A 13,343-nucleotide genomic window follows, 5' to 3' on the forward strand; every position below is an offset into this window, starting at 1 on the left:
GTGGTTTTGACCTCGTCTCCAAGCTCCCGTCATTTTTCTCATACTGATCAAACCTGACTGATCAGCTGCTTCAATTCAGTTACTCTGTGCGTCTCGCTCACAACAGGGTCCAAAGTTGACTACAGAAGCAGCTACAGCCCTGATTACTTGTTATTTTCTGAATTACTTTGTGCAGAGGCTCAGGAAGACAACAAACCACAGCTGGTGAGCCACAAAACAAAAGAAGAAGCAGAAAATAGATGGAAGAAGATGAAGCATTTTATCTTTTAGTATCCAAAAAAATTTTGGCTAAATCTTGCTAAACAGTACTAGCTGTGTCGCTACAACATATCATTATAATAATAATGAAAAAGCAAGCCCTTTATATGTGGGAGTGGCCACATATGAAGGATTTCTGGGAGGTGATAGTCCACAATTTCACACAGGAATGGTGGATTTAAAACATTCGGATGATTTCTGACCAACTTTTGAAGTTATGCGATGCATTAACGCCTCTTGTAGCGTCTGCTGCATGATGCCCGAGAGAGCCAGTTCCTACCAACAAGTGCACAGCCATAGCATCATGTGACCTATTAAAGCCAAAAAAGTGTTTCCATTGCAGTTTTTGTGAAATATGGCTTTTGTGAATCATCTGAAATAACACTTCATGCAAGCATAAAAACTTTTTTTGCAATAAATAGGAGTTTTTTCAAATTGTTTATTAGGCATATTTTATATTTGCGATTTCAATTCGCACATTCGCATTATTGGTTTTGGCCTCTTTAGGAATCTGATTCCTCTGGCACACTGCCTACATCCTCAATGTTTAGTAGTGAAACAGTTCTGGTGTTATGCTTATATACGACTGTTTCTCCAGTAGGAAAAACAACCAAGCTGCAACCTCCAGGGCTGAAAAAGGAGCCAGAAACTGCTGTTCCTTCAAGGCTATTTTCAGGCTGACTCCAAAAGTGAGTCAACTCCCATAGATCCCAATGTTAAAATGCCCAACCTTACAACAGAAATAAACATGTTTACAGCCTGGTACAAAAAACAGCTTTAGCCTCTATTCAGGGTCAGGTTGAGGTGCCTTTATTTGTACCCGTAGGTAAATTTGGTTTGCAATATAGGGTGAAAGGCATCCATTTTAAACTCTATAGTCAATATCTATATGTTAAACTTTCTGGGAGAGATTTGTATGTAACTCACCCATTTAAATGCTATTAAGGCAAACTCTGCATAATTAAGAGTGTGGCCACTTTGAGTAACAAGCTATCTGTGAGGCGTCACCTCAGATCCACCGCCCTGCTTCTGCATAGTTCTACACTAAATATGGTCACTTCTGGCAATGGCCAAAATGTCAAACTCAAGGCTTCAAAACAGGAGTCGACACACTAATCAGTGATGTCATTATGGCTAGGTGTTTTATTTTTACAGTCTATGAAAAACAACTGACCCAATCAGGGGGAGGATGAAAATGAGGACATCAACACTTTTCCGTTCCAGGGCCTTAAAATGACAAACTAAAAATGTGTGCAGCAGAAAATCCTGAATTTATATCCTCGAATAGACATGTCTCATTACAGAGAAAACAATCAGTGATGCACAAGATATTGGCTGTTTACATGGCTAATGAAAATCAATATATTGCTTATATTCCCACTCACTTGCAGTCGTGCATAGCCAAATAACGTATAACAACCCCATTATGTGGGTGCTACAGACATGCCCTTTAAATGACTCAACTGCCCTCCTGTAAAGAAGAGTTTCATTGTTCCAAGTCTTTCATATTATTTAAAAGGGAATATGTTTCTTCTTCCTACCAGAAATGTGGCCTTTTCTTTTTGGCATTATCTTCTCCTCAAGCTTCACAAACTGTTGGGGAGTTGGTTTGTGTGCAATGCAAAGAGCTAACCATAAAGATGCAAGAGGCAGTGTAATGCAAACTGTGATTTTAAAAAAATACATAAGAGATGCATATTTTAAATGCACATGTCCAAACAATGCTCCGAAAATAATATTGGCATAACCTACATGTCTTAATTGGAAAATGCCAAAATGGACTATGCTGTTTGCATGACCTGCAAATAGTGGAATATTGGTGAACATGTCACTGTATTAATAAAAAAAACATAATTTCATTGCTTCGGCTTTCACATCTCAGTAACCAACCTCTGGCTTGATAAAAATGTATGAGAATGATGCACTATAGCAGCACAGAAGCATCTCTAGCTGGAGGAAACTGCTGTTTGGCTTGCAGAGTAAAAAAATGTAGTGAGACAAGTCCAGATGCATAAATGCATAACTGATGTGTATGCTCAAACGTCATGCATATGCCATTTAACATAAACTGCTTCTCATGAAAAAAGAAGGTATGAGAACGTGCACACCTCAAGCATACATGTTTACGAGACAGGTGATATGATAGGACAGGAGGGGAATTCAATATTTGATGAGAGATGTGTTAGGTTGTTGCCAATTTTACTGATTGTGTTATTGCTTTTGCTGTCTACACACAATCTGTAATCGCAACAATAAATTGCAATTACAGATGTAACTTTATATTTACATCATCTTTGAAGTCTGTTTCAATATGAGCATTATAATGAATCACTGATCATCTTTCCATCTCTATTTAATAAAGAGGATATCACAGTGGACGATGGTATAAAGGTACATGTGATGAATTAATGGTATGTGGCTATAAATAAGCACAGCCATGTGTAATTACAGCTGCTCTTGTGCTGGTGGAGAACCTCGTCGATGCAACACAGTCTGTAAATTTGCCGTTCTTTTCATTGACAGGGCTAATGAGAGGTAAAGCTGACTCATAAATGACACATGATGAACAATGTTCCTAAATTTATGACTAACTGTGGGAGGGGACATCGAGCTTGTGCACGTACTTCCACAAAGACTTATAGCAATATAATACAACCATGTGTTTGCACGTCTTTAAAATCTGACGATTGTTTGCATATTTCTGTCCTAAAGGCTGCCAGCCATGGACGTACCTGGATACAGTATTCGAGGTGAGGTCAGGTTAATTCCAATGCAAGTTGCACAGTGATGCGTGAAACCAAATAAGTTTTATTTTCCATGAAAGAAATTACCCTGAACTTCTGCATTTTGGGGCCCAAAGAGCAAGTGCACTAGCAAATAACAGCAACCAAGCGTGGCCGAGTGCAACTGGGTGAGTAATTTCAGGCGGCTGAACGGTTAACTTCCGGTTCTTAACTTGAACGAGGATAAAATGAATCGATCCTGCGGCTTTTTGAGGCTTTTGAAATGTTACCGGGCCAAAAGGACCAAATTCAGATATAGGTTTTTGACACCTAAAAAAATTTTACCCACCAATTTACAGATGTCTCTTTCGCCATGAAAGTCTATGAGAAAAATGTCTTTTAGGGACTTATGTAATCAAACGATGGTTTGATCCCACTTTTGGTCACTATAAAACTGGCTTGAAGCCGGCATAGTTCCCGGGGACTTGCTGCCAGCCCAAAACACTTTGTTGGCATACAGAAGAAGACAATTTGACAATTTGGGAAGAGAATGTGTTGAAATAATAGTATAGACAGTCTGTCTTCAAGATCTGGTATGAGAAACAAATTTCCCAAATTGCCTGCAGTCTGAACGAAACCTCTGTTTACAAAAGGTTTTAGTCGAGAGTTGTATACATCCGGCCCCAACTGTAAATGAGTTGTGTTAGATCACCACACGACAGCACCAGCTGTGGGAAGTGCCTCATTGGTATCATGCTTAGTAGTTTAACCTTGTAGTGATTCCCAGTTTGTGTACTACTAAATCATGAAGATGTGCAACATGTTCAGATGATTGTCTAGTTGGCCTTTCACCACAGTGAGCAGCCCCACTGATCCACTGCGTCTGTGTGTATACATTATTGCATCATACACCATCTGTAGGTATGATTGCATATCACTGAAGAATTACATAAACAACAATAAAACTAATACAGCTGGGATATGATTGGAATGACTTAAGGTTTTTTCCAGGGTCGGATTTTTATTAAATCTATATCCATAAAATCTCCACTGTACATTTCTCATTTTCCTGTGCATGGCTGATATACTGTAAGCACATTTTTTGGCATCAGTGTTCTCCTTTATTGTCTGCTTTTTCTGCTTACCTTTATTCCACCCACCATGCAGACGTTCTTAAAAACAACCAACAGCCTCGAGGTTGTTAACAAATCTGTAAAACTGCATGTTTCAAAAGAAAAAGCATCAACAATGAAAAACACATATTTTAGTTATTATTAAAATATATTCTGGATCTTAATTATGCTGATTATCACCAGCCCATTGCACGCCTCAAAAAAAGCCGCCTACACAATTAAAACCAGACCGAACAGAAGGAATAATAAAAATAAAAAAAATAACAGACTGATGCCACAACCTGACAATTGGATCCAAGTTGGATTTGACTTTACATCCAACCCCTTAATGTTTCTTCACAGCAACACAAAGAAGCATCTGTGTCAGGTCAGATCACATTATGGCAGAGCATCATGATTTCTTTGAAGGTTTTTTTGGTGCAGGATTTCTTTCTGTGCTCATGAATAACAATAACTCGAACCTTAAGAGAAAGTCTTTGCACAAAGCCAATCAAAAGCTTTCACTTTGTATCGGCTGACGGAGACACTGAACAATCAGACAGCGCCCCGACTCACAAAAAAGAGACACAGACTTTGAACTGCAACCCCCATTAGCTTTGTAGCTAATGTCTCTTTCTCATTGGGATGGACATGTGGCTTGTTCAACAAGCTACCAAATCCAATAAAAACCGCACTGCTAATGTTAGTTAGCAGGTTAAAGGGCTAATTAGCTGGTTAACTGCTGCAACTAAACAGATTAAATACTGCAATGATGATCTGCTTTAATCTGACTCACCGGATGTAAACTGCTGCTATAAACCTGCCGATGGACGGTTACCATTTTTAAAATCCCCTCCATTAAGGGAAACAACAACCTCCAAAATAATAACTTGCACACTGAAAATGGCAACGTTAGATGAAAATTCGGATCGTGCAATCAGGCTAACCCGTGTTGTTCTTTCTGTGAATTGTTGTAAAGATCTACAACAGATAAGACAATTTCTGAATGCAGCTAGGATCTCCCGCCTGCTGTTGATCTGTTTTCTGACACGGCCATTAAGAGTTGACTGATGCTAATCATGGATGTATTATTAGATCTGGATATTGTATTCCACTATCAGGTTTACTGATGCGGTATGCAGCTCTAACAAAAATGTCTTTCGCCATGTGAGACCTGAAGTTGACCTGAGGCCAACAGAATTTTCCTGACGCATCTTCAAATAACAATTATATTTTGACAAAACAAAAAGTAACGACAAATTCTGATTTAATTTAGACTTAAAATATATTTTCTGTAATTGTATTAACATAGGGTAATATCTTTTTTTATTCTGTTACCAGAAACATGCATTCCCCAGTTTTAACAGCAAGGAAAAACGTTTCATTGGCTGGTGATCCAACACATTACTCTTCACGGATCAGGCGACCGTTCGGAAGAGAAACACAAGGTCACACAAGGATGACACAGTTCCCTCAGACATATCGCCCCCTCCTTAAAATTCCCTCCATTCTTGAAAGGAGGCATCTTTGGGCCGGCTCAGTGTACCATGACATGTTTTGGTATTCAACTCGGGGATAAGAGCAAGATCACTCAAGTCATGTCTGACAGCAGGTTATCGATCTGGAGGCAATTTTATTCCTGCATCTGGGAGAAACGAACGGCCCCTCTAATTCTCCGTGTGACCAAATCCTATCGCCTCTGCACATCTTTAATCTGGTGGACAGTGGGCGGATCGGCCGTGGGCAGCAGAGATGTGAACGCAGCGTTTGCCATTTGTCGTTGCAGCTGCGGGGCTGATACACTATATCTTTATTTATTCATAAATCTCGACTTTATGAGGTGAGCCTCTGTGAATTACACCGCTGCTAGTCAAAGAACACACATCTACCGCACATACACACATGACCTTACATTTAGTAATTTGGTGTCATGTGAAGCACTTTTCTACAGAGCCCCTGAAGTCCCAAACGGGGATTTTCTATCTTGTTTTCACGAATTATTTTTTGTACGAAGAAGTTAATTATCCTGTGCACGTTATTTATCTTGCACGTACAAGATAATTTAAAATAAATCTATATGGGTCTCTGCTGACTTCAAATGCACAAGGTTTATTTTCTATAGAGCATGTAAAGCAGAGGCGTATCTCTCTGTTTCCGGGGTTCTTCATTCCCAAGATTAATATCCTCTCAATATGACTCATCAAGGAGACCTTTTGCAGGGTTTTATGTTTTCAGCTATGTTTTTCCAATGTTCAATCTATGTTGGCAGGGGTTAATATGTTGAAATTACCCACCTACACCTTACAGCCTTCTGATGCTATACTCAACACCTACAAATTTGTGGGCAAGGCAGTTTTCTTGACTTGAGACATTGATATCTCCACAGCAGCTGAGCAGATTTTTACCATTCAAACTGCGTTTGAAACGTCTACATCATTTCATTCTTTTGCAATGAACCAATCTCTTACAACAGGCTGTTTGAGATGTGGCAGCCTAGCAAAGAACTGATCGCCACCGATCCAATACATTCAAGCCTTTAAAAATTTAATGCAAGCTACACTGAGCAACATGGATCTTAAGAGCTACTTACAGCGTCATGTTTGATGTATACAGACTGTCCGATTACAACACTTACTGAATCACATGCTAAGACCCACATCCATGGACATCAATACGCAAGAACAAAATGTTGTCAGCATGCATCATTCATCTACGCTGCTGTAGTAGTCAGAGAATAATGAAAATATAAACATGAATCTAGCCCTTTCTAGTGGCATTTATGTGTGTCTATTCTCTGTTGCCAGGGGTTACCATACAGTTAAGATTCAACCTAAACAGGTGATTTGTGGAAACTTAAACACACTGATACTCATCTTACATCCCATGGGCCAAATCTGGCCCCTGATAGGGTCCTAAAATCTGAGCCTAAGAACATAGGAATGGCCCCTTAAGGTGATATCTTTTATTTTTCACTCACAAGACAAAAAAATATCACCTTTTTGGACATGAGGGTCTCTGTACTTTTCTGAACTGAGTGTGGTCATTTAAACATAAAACACAGATATTGTCCAAACAACCTCTGCACGTCCAAGTGTTGCTCAGCAATAAACTGTCAAGTTCATGTCAAGTCAAAATGCTACAAACCTGGGGCCTAACAAGCAGTCTTCCCTCGTCCTTTGTGAGGGCAAGAACAGCTGACATCCAAAACGGAGAAAGGGCGTCTGTCACTGATTGGTGAGAGAAGGCACGTCCGACGCTCACAGCTGGTTAAGACAGCTTTACTAATTATAACAACAATGTTGTTGTTGTGTTGTTGACGCCTGCTAGCTGCTAGCTGTTAACACACAGTGATGCAGTAACCTGCCTGCAGGTGATCTTCATCTTGACTTGATGACTGCAAATTATAACCTCTACTTTTCTGCAATTTGTCCTGAAATTGTCATCCTTTAAGTACAAACCAAACCACATGGTCAGCTTAAGCCTTTCAGAACCCACTGGGGTTTAGCTTGTTGTGTTTGTTTGTTTTACTGCTTTTAGGTACATCACACAGCCCTTTTTTTATTCCAATACCACACAATGACGTGTCCAATCCTGTCAAAGCCTACCGAATCACCCCCGCTTACCTTGTCTCTATATTGTCCTTAAATGCTGTGTTTATATTTGTGCATGACGATGTGCGTCACCAGAATAGATGTTTCTCTGCTGTAGCCAGGGGACGGATAACACTTAGAGAATAAAAAAAGAGGAGATCAGGAAGATCTCGTAGCTGTGAGCTTCAATCATGCAGAACATTTCTGCTTGTACATCCCTCTCATTTTCACACATTTATTGTCCTTTGTGATACGTGCTGTATATTTGCTAATTAGCAGTGCTGACGTCAACATTGGTCGTCATCCTTTCTCTTCAATACTTAGCTGAATTACTCTATATATAAAACCATGATCTGCATGTGAAGTACATCACTTTCTTTGGTCATTGGAAGACTGTCTCTATAACAAGTCTTATCCTGCTGGATCCCCTGTCGAGTTCTGTTTACAGATGTGTGGCTCTGTAACAATTCAGAGCAAGTGGAGTGACTAGATGAGTTGACCTGTGAGAGGAGACAGAGAGGCCAACATGGAGGGAATACTGTATAGTGCAATGATGCACTGACATCAACTTATGGTCCGTAGGCCAGATCTGGCCCCTGATAGTGTGCTGGGTGGCCCCTCAATCATTTTCAAATTCATGATAAAAATAAAGTGATTCACACTGAGACTTGTTTTTGCACTTTAAGTATAGATAAGGTGCCAGAGTGCATAAAACAGCATCAAATAGAGCTTGTTTAGTAGACAAAAAAAATGCAACTGAAGTCCTAGCTAAGCCCCCCATGTCCAAAAACAACCCAGGAAATGTCCTGAAATTGCAGAAACATAATAAAAACCCCAAAAATGTGCTAAAATCTGACAAATGTCCTTAAACGCTGGCAATTTCCTAAAATCATAGAAATGTCCCAAAATCCCAGAAATGTCCTAAAATCCTAGAAACGTCCTAACATATGAGAAAATTCCTGAAATCCAAAAAAAAAACCCTTAAAATCCTCGAAACTTTCAAAAATCCTAGACATATCCTAAAATCCTAGATATGTCCTAAAATCCTACAAATGCCCTAAAATGTGATACATGTCCTTTAATCCCAGAAACATCTTGATATCCCAGAAACACTCTTTAAATGTCCCAAAATTCTAGAAAGGTCATAAAATCCAAGAAATGTCTTAGTGTCTCAGAAACACCCTAAAAAAAATCCTAGTAATAAAATCCTCGAAACATCCTAAAATCTAGGAAACTTCCAGAAGTGTGATAAATGTCCTAAAATCCTAGAAAAAAACCTAAAATTCTAGAAACATGTATGAGGCTGTGACTGGCCCCTGAGTATCTGTGGTACAGTGACTAAGCCAGGAGATGATCAGTGCAGCGGCCTGAGAGTGATTCTTACCCATAAGTGTCACTGAGAGCAGCTCAGTTTGTTCCTCATATGTTTGTGGTGGGAGGAAATCCACTTGGAAATCGAAGCTGAGAGATGTACTGTACGGCTGATGTATCAGTGGAGTGGAAGGAGAGGCACAGCAGAGAACTGTCTGCATAGCGGGGGAATATTTAAGGCATGATGACGGACCAGTGAGAGCTGATGTGGAGAGAGAACTGGTGGATGGGGAGCACTGAGCCTGAAAGAACGCATGAGGTGTGATGAACAACAGGCTTTCTCTAAGGAACCAGTCAACCAGGTAGGAGGAAAACCCTGCAACACTTTCCTAGAAACCCCCGAGATGTCTGAGAGAGTAAAGAGCAGGTGGTGATTGACTGAGAAAAGAGAGGCAGCTTGAATGACATGTAGCCCTGAAAATGTAAGAGTGCATTCTCTGTCGAAAACCTGATTGATGGCCGGAAAATCGGCTCGGGCTTCCCCGGGCTGCATATATAAGAGACAAGTCTTCATTGCAAAAGATGTTAATGCTGAGCATATTCCAGGCAGCAATTACGTTTCCCTCAGAATATCTTTGGCAGCACATTACTTGAATAAAAGCGTATTTCAAAAGGGGACAGGGTTGCAGTCAGGCCAGCATGCTTTTAGACCACAACCTCTACCAGGACTCTATAATCAAACCCAAGAAGAACATTCAGTATCCTGTGAGTGCAGATAAGGGCTCCCATTAGATTTGGAAAATAATGTGCTGATTTTTAGTCAGCACCCAGCGTGCAGCTACCCAAAAAATATGTAAAAATTCTGTGCAGATCAGACATAAAAAGGATTGCACAGTTTTTAAATTAAATTCTCAAAGGATGCAACCAACTTTGATACAATAATGTTACAATACTGCATTTTTTATCAATGTTATCCAAATTCAGCAGCAAAAACAAACAGATTTTGATGCATTTTATTCTCAAATTCTGGATAATGAAATTGCTCACAGCAGAAAAACAACAGCCCAGCTTGTTTATTTATGGAGTCCCTTAAGTCCCAAAAAGTGATATTTCTTTAACTTGTGCGCAAGTTTATTATCTTGTTGGAACCAATCCGGACTCAATCTCAACTTGTCAAATAACAATGTTTGGTCAATGGCCCTCTGTGTCAAATGCTGACTCACCGAGGCGCCCTTTAGGACGGATGTATTAAGAGAAGAGGATACAGGTTTGAATGTGGGGCGCCATTCATTCCGATGAAAGTTGTTCAGTGACACATGAAGCAAAAATGGTTCAGCTCCTGCATATAAAATTACCTTACAGATGATTGGCACCACTTCCACATTTTGTGTCCCATGGAGCAGGTGCACTAGAGACTTACGGTGGCCCAGCATGGCCAAATGATCTTTCAAGATTCTGTATTTATTTAAAAAATCTATGTATCCTCTCCTACAGGTGTGAGCTGTCTCACGATAGACCATTTTTAATACTTCACAGGGACAGTCATGGGTCAGCTGACTTATGTTGTCACTTCAGTATGAAGACTTTTTGGAATGATATTAGATAACGTTTCCCGACAGCATTGCTTTTGTACGACACTACATCATAATCCAGATCGACAATTGCTTGTATGCCTTCAATGTAAACACCTGTTCTAAAATGAGGAATATAGGTTTGCTGTGAGGCCGATTTGTATTGTTTCTCTATCTATGTATAGCTTGTTTTTACATGTATAGATTTTAAAAAATCGTAACAATTAAAAACAGAAAATATAATTCGCTTGCTCAGAGCACTAAACATACTGTCACCAAACATTTCCTTTGTGCCAGCTCTGAATTGCATCTTTTGTCATTTCACATAATAGCAACAGTACATAGACTCCTGAGCTGCTGTCTGTTGCATGCAGACCTTTATGCAACAAAACCATCCATACAAATATTTATGGAAATCACTGAAAATATCCATGGAAATGAATGAGCGTAATTGTCACTCTGAAAGCTGCCGTCAGGGACAAAGAACCATACTTTTGTTCATTTCCACGCATCTCTTGAACCCTGCCAGCCTCAAATCATGCGGCCACACAGTGACCACATGCAGCCGCGGTACATTTTCTAATATGATTGTTTCCAGCCAAATGCATATCCCCCTTCCACAACCACCCATTTATTTCCCCCCTTGATATTAGATCAAGTCTAGCCCAATGTGGTAAGCTATTTGATGGGGATACAAAATTGTCTGCCTCATCCATTCCCCAGCTTGCCCAGTTCCTAGCAACCAACAAGATTAGACTGTCTGTTTCTCAGTGGTTTGGAAAGACCCAGAGTGCAGGCAGATACCCTAATCACATTTTACAGACTTAATGCATGCACACCAGATAAACACATATGTGTCTGCACGCACACGCAGCCACACACTCACACACAAAATTGATAAGTCAGTGATTCAAAACAAGATGTGGATACAGAGGAAAATTCTGCAATCATCCTGTCTTATAACACTAAAAAATGTCACCGAGGGTAAACCCGTGTCAGTTCACTTTACTCCACATTTTATTTGTAAAACAGAATTGAACTGCTGCAACAGGCTGACATACTTTTTTAGATTCTACTGTCACAAGAGCATGCAATTCTTTTAAAATAAACCATTAAAGGTCCCATCAGGTCCCAAACTCCTCTCTGTCCCTGCCCATACAGAAATTTAATAGATCAACATGAATTAAATTGTCATATATTAAATATATGTGCATAAGATGGAGTAAGAGCATATATACACAGAAACTGAATGTCCACATATTGAATATCTGTACTTAATAGAAAGTAAAAACATATATACCTACAAACTATATTTAAAACCTATTAGACATTGGACCAATGTCATATATCAACATATATATCTAGCCCATACAAATAACTATGCTTATATTACACATTTACTGCCATGTATGGCATACACATTTATGCATAATTTTGATTTATAACAAAAATAAGGTGTGCATATAGATGTTGAACATATATTGATAAAACTCGATAACAGAAAAAGGCTAAAAATAATTTTCAATGGAAGCTGGTGGCATGGAGCTACACTGCTGACGGGCACGACGCATTACGAGTTAATGTTGAGCTGGCCTGAAGCGTCAATATCTTTTTGTTTCTTGCTGTAGTGCTGTGTTATTTTAGCTAAGCTTTTGATTACACTGCGGCGCACAGGGATGCAACCGAGCGGTGAAATATGATGTTTAAAATCGGGCTCAGACATTGAACAAAGTTTTTTGACCAAAAACAAACTTTACATGACGTGCAGTCGAGGTGCTTCATGTCAGGCACACACAAGTCTGTGACAACGTAACTACGTTAACAAGCGCTTGAACAACATTTCAACAGCAGCAACTCAGCGATGATGTAACTGGTCACACCGTTGCTTTGTTGCTTGTAGTGTGTACACAGCATTAATGCTGTGATGAGCTATCAAAATACTGTGTATATGTATAACAAATGCAAACTATTTTTGCATTGATGTCAGATATGAATTACACAAATATATGACACAGGTACATATATACATCGCAAAGCCTGCCAATATATGTTGATAAATATATGTAAATAGCAAAGATAGATGTGTGCTAAAATAAAAAAATAAAATGTATATAAGCATGCAGAATTTTTGCATAGGTCTATATACTGTTTTCATAAACTTGCATACATAAATTAGATAAGCATCATTAACATATATGGTTGCAAATTGATCATATAGATATTTTTAATATATTTATACAAATTTTGCTATATACTATATTTCATATATCCTATGTTACAAACTTATATCCTCATATATTGCAGGAGATCTATATATATGATAAAAAAAAAAGTTTGCATGTATGGCATTATTACTGTTGCTACTGGAGCCTTTATGTCATAATTTACATTTCTGTATTGGTTTTATTATGTTAAAAAGATTTCCATCCTTAACACACCTCCTACGTTGTGACTTAAATGGAATTTGCAATATTGTCTTAAATTAATACAAAGCTGAAGATTCAGTATGTGGAAGGAAAAGCAAGAACAGCATGTGACAAAATGTTTTTACCATTATAGAACCAAAAGCATGATGTTTCCCTTACCTTAACCGTGTTATTGTGGTGTAAATCAACCACAAACGTGATGCAGGACAGAAGCCACCATTTCCACTGTCATAGCCTCAGTGCGCCAACCATTCACCCCGACCTCTCGGCTTCTGTGCACTACAAGGACACCATGTTGTGCTATACATTAGAAGAAATATTTACAATTTTATGAAACATTAACCTTCACAGA

At 39.1% G+C, this 13,343-nt stretch overlaps 1 protein-coding gene and 1 long non-coding RNA gene across 3 annotated transcripts in view; one reads left to right on the plus strand and one right to left on the minus strand.

The window, feature by feature from the left end:
* Positions 1-13,343, minus strand: part of LOC148187217 (uncharacterized) — a 190,454-nt gene that overhangs the window by 48,691 nt on the left and 128,420 nt on the right. Inside the window, exon 4 of the long non-coding RNA XR_015779009.1 lies at positions 13,151-13,263. This is a non-coding gene — a long non-coding RNA (uncharacterized LOC148187217). The remainder of the gene's footprint in view (positions 1-13,150; positions 13,264-13,343) is intronic.
* doc2b (double C2-like domains, beta) overlaps positions 1-13,343 on the plus strand; it is a 150,039-nt gene that overhangs the window by 34,399 nt on the left and 102,297 nt on the right. The window lies entirely within an intron of this gene.

Source organism: Plectropomus leopardus, chromosome 15 (genome assembly GCF_026936395.1).
Source record: "Plectropomus leopardus strain MGB_pleo_1.0 chromosome 15, ASM2693639v1, whole genome shotgun sequence".
In the NCBI taxonomy this organism is placed as follows: domain Eukaryota; kingdom Metazoa; phylum Chordata; class Actinopteri; order Perciformes; family Serranidae; genus Plectropomus; species Plectropomus leopardus.